The sequence below is a fragment of the Dendroctonus ponderosae genome, unplaced genomic scaffold (genome assembly GCF_020466585.1).
Source record: "Dendroctonus ponderosae isolate FM_Combo_2020 unplaced genomic scaffold, Dpon_F_20191213v2 Dpon_F_20191213_5, whole genome shotgun sequence".
Lineage (NCBI taxonomy): Eukaryota > Metazoa > Arthropoda > Insecta > Coleoptera > Curculionidae > Dendroctonus > Dendroctonus ponderosae.
The window spans coordinates 7,295,852-7,300,414 of record NW_026018715.1 but is presented as its reverse complement, the minus strand read 5'-3'; the positions used below and the strand labels follow the sequence as shown (position 1 = coordinate 7,300,414).

General features: G+C 33.3%; 1 non-coding gene across 1 annotated transcript; it reads right to left on the bottom strand.

Annotated features, from left to right (window-relative positions):
* Positions 1-2,510: 2,510 nt before the first annotated feature.
* Trnae-uuc lies at positions 2,511-2,582 on the bottom strand. Its single transcript has one exon. It is a non-coding gene; the product is annotated as a tRNA-Glu (tRNA).
* Positions 2,583-4,563: the final 1,981 nt, after the last annotated feature.

Sequence of the window (4,563 nt, the reverse complement as noted above, 5' to 3'; positions counted from 1 at the left end):
GATATGTTTCTCGTACTTCCCAAGTGAGCCTCTATCACCACTTAAAAGGAATGACGCCAATTTTGAAACACCCTGTATATAAATTTTATTTTACCTTTCGCGAAAAATATACAAAATTCAGCTGAGACTGAAAAGATTTCGAAGATATTAGCCCCTGAGGCTGTAATTTTAAGTTAGCTTTTTAACAATATTTTAAAATGAAGAAATTGATTTATCTGAGTAAAGAGAAGTTGTCGATAAAAGTGAAAGAGGGGATAACTGAAAGTTTGCTGAAGTCAGATTGAAGCAATTAATAATAAGCAACGATTAAGACCGTGGATAGGAACAGTCACCAGAACCAGCACCAGGTATAGAACAGTATTGAAGCTACATTTTCATTGATCTCAAGATATTCCAAAATTCCACCTGATATATAAAATCCAAATATTCTAGTGAACTGAGTGAGTGAGGTTCTGAACTGAAGTTGAACAGTTCTGGATACAAAATAATCTACTCACAATGCGCTTKGATATGATAAACTCTGATTTTTTGCAAGCGGTAAAATCATCCTTTTTTTATTACTTTTGTTGATCACAAATAGATCAACAGGCATTTAGGTACTCAATGTTAATTCTAAAAACGTTATTAGCAGAAAACATAAAATACCCTCTTGGAAAATTTCCCATGTTCTTGTGATTTGCTAAAATTTGAATATTGATTTGTATGATTGAGTTTTCTATATATCAAAGTGGCGACATTGTGAAAATATTTCTCAATATATCGATAAAAGAAATGTAGTTATTTTGCGCCTATGTAATAGTGAATTTAATTTGTTGGTTATCTATTGTTCAGTTGTGATATACATTTGTCAAGTTTGCGTTCCCCATGACTATAAAATTGAATTACATCATCAATATATTGCCACCAAATATTGGTTTTAAATATGTAATTATTTTGTAATTATATATGCAATTAGTTTCAACACTTTCCATAAATATGTTACTGAAAAACGGGGATAAGGTTGATCATATTCACAAACTTTGTTAACAAAAATTATTATTTCATTGAACATAACGTGACTTATCACATTTCGGGCTTAAATTTTAATATAGGAAGGAAAATTAAAATAATTAAAATCGGTTTCCCTACATCATGTATATGACTTTATACGTTATACTACTAACTATTGGTCGTAAAAAAATATTAWCTTTATTAATGTGTGTAATAAATGAATCCTCGTCAAAATATTTTGAAAAGATGAATCCGCATCAACCGTCTTGAATGTATTAAGAATGGTTCACAAGTAAAAAGTAGGTTGTTTTTTTGAGTTCAAAAAATGTCCCACTCACAGATATTTCGTTTCTGATACAAACATTCAATGCGAAATATTAAAATGCAAGATTGGTTGGTACTTAGTTTTTCTGAAGTTAATACCGTCTTTTCTGTACAGGGTCATTCAAAATTGGAATTGTCATTCCTCTGGAGGTGGTGTCTGGCGCTGTTATAGGAGTACAGAAAAAATAGTAAAAGAAATGAATTGTTATTTTTTCTGTTACTTTTTAATTAATTGTTATAAAGAAATTAATTAATATTTGAGAAATTTGCAAAAAACTATATCAGAAATACGGCAGCAATATTTTTCAAAGTAATCTGCCTAATTAACATTGCGCAAATACTTGTTGCTTCGTAATTATTTAAAACTCCGGTAACTATGGAATTATACAGACTGACAATAAGATAGACAAGGATAAACGGTAAATTCAACAAGATCTGTTGACGAAATGTCAACCTGTTCTCATAACCTCGAATTCTGCGGGGTTTGGTGTTTACAAAATTTGTAATTTAATAATCCATACAACACCAAACATTTGAATGGTTAACTCCAAACAAGCTAGTGCCTCTGTAATCTACTTTTCAGTTAATTAACTCGGGCTCCATTTGTATATGTTGTTATATTATCTTTTCTTGATTCCAGGCAGCACTTTTTGCTTTTCACTTGTTCTAATTCGAATGACCATGTCTCTGCATTTTTCTTTATCGCTTTTTGTATTTCTCCTAGAACTTCTAATTCAATATTTTTCTTTAATATACCGTTTTCATTGAAATTATACAGTTTGTACTTAGACTTAAGACTTAAGTTTTTCGATAACTTTCGCTATTGTATTGTGCTGTACAATCAGTGTCGTGTCGTTAGCATAATGTAATAGTATGTGGGAGGATTTGTGTATGGCTTTGTTATTAACCAGTAAATAGTCTATTTGGTTTTAAATCGAAGAATATTTTTATTTATCACCAGGTTAGTTTAGTTTGCAAAGGTTTTTACCAATTACAAGACCTCATTAAGTAAATAAACTTCTAAGTTCAGTAAATGATCGAAAAAGGAAAAATTAAAAGACGCTCACATCCCAGTAGTTTAACTGCGGTAACTAAATTTTTGCTAAAAAAAAATAATTTAAAAACTCGCGCTTAACCCGCGCTTAAAAATAATAGTAAAAACTAAAAACTCGATTTTGAAAATGGTTACAAAAATATTCCGATACCGGGAATCGAACCCGAGCCTCCTGGGTGAAAGCCAGGTATCCTAGCCACTAGACCATATCGGATATTCCGGTTACAGCCGGACGCGGGATATAAAGAAACATGTTTTAACAAACGGCATGATTCAATTACATTTAGAAGCGTAGCGAGGGATGGGCAAAGGGGGCATCGTGCCCCGGGCGCTACCCACAAAGGGGCGCCAAATGGTCCGCAGAACAAAACATTTCTGGGTTGAATTAATTCGAACGTGGGGGGGCTGAGTTAAGTAAGTTGCTACGGCACTGATGATATTTTAGTACATTTTTCCATTTCTGAAGATATGCAGTGGCGTAGCGAGCTTCACTCGCGCCCGGGGCACAATATCTTTTTAGCCCCCCTCCCCCCCACATTCGAAAACCATATAATATTATATCTAAAATATACTCGCAAATTAATAAATAAATAAAGCAAAATCAATTAAGTCATAGTGAGCCTATGAACTAGGCTTTGAATTTGAGACAAAAAATGTAGTTGAGAAAACACGACTAGATTTTGAAATGTATATGATCATCTAAAATTAGTTCAAAACATATCTGGATAATACTTTGGCAACATCGCATGGCGGAACAGGATGTAATTTTTGACGTATATGATTGATGTAAAAATTTAGAGATTAATATTAGAGAAGTGTAGAGAACGGCAATAAGTACATGTCTTTATTTTCTACCACAAAATACACTCCACTGATCCACCATTTTTGGTCTTAACGAACTGGATTTCATAAAACTTCATTGCAATAGCAAGCGGCGACCACGACCAGCAATCCAAGGGACCAAAACCCATCGAAAACGACTACGGAAGTGCAAGTAGGTCCATTCCATTTTACCTAACTGTTTCATTTCCAATTCAATCCTTCGACATTGCTGCGAATTGATTGACTGTTTATTAAAACTATTACAACCCATCACAGAAGAATTCGTGATTATCGAAAAATAGGTTTAAAGAAACTAAAGCGTTACTTTGCAATAAATTTGGGTAATCCTTTACGATACAGTCTGCTGTGGCACGCGCACATGCCCGTACGCACGGTACGCGCAACCGAAAATGGCATACTGGTTAGCCATGTTGCCGAACTGCCACCAAAGTAGAACATCACAATGAAAATAAAAAATTCATTCATTCAAGGTTCAAAACTTAGCTGAGTTACGTCCATATAAGACATAGTAGACGACACTGATGGCAGCCGGCGGTTTGAAATATCAAATTAATTATGTATGCATGCAAAGAAAATAAAATAATCGGGTATTTTCTCAATAAAGTATTTTCAGCTTTGGTTTCTTTATGGATGTCTATGAACGCGGGTGAGTTCTTAATCGGTTAATTGGAATTATGATGAGAATCGGAAAAGTAGTGAAAATATATCATCTGGGTATTACTAATTACGATATATTTTATATTAAATAGTTAAGTATATTGAATGATTGGTGTACATGAAAAGGTAAGGAAGTGGTAATAGGGAGTTTTTAGGGCTCTTAATTGCAACACGTTTTACGTTATCCGTTATTCTGAGTATGCGCATTAGTAAAGAAATAACCATTTACGTTATTAGAGATAACGTGTTCCTTTATTTACGTACGAGTAGCGGTAACGTTATCGACGATGTTGACATATTTGACTTATTTCTAATATTATTAAGAAAATAAGCGGCTATAATAGAATAAGAAATGTATTGTAACTTTAAATAAAACTTTTTCACTGATTAATTTACGCCATTATTGCATAATTACGGATTTAATGTGAAAATTGTTTGGGCTAATTTGAACTTTGGCAACACTACTAACATCGCACGGACAGGTTCTAACTTCTAACCCATAACCTAATTATTTGATTCTGAAACCTAAAATTGATAAGGCAATCTCTGGTCTCTCTGGTAAAATTAAGCCTCTGTGATCCACATCTCCCTGGCCATTTCGGTGCAGAAAGGCAGCTTCAATGTTTTATTCCATCTTTTTGTTTAATAACAATACAAACTTAAACTAGCTTTGAAACTTTTCTAAACAAAACGGG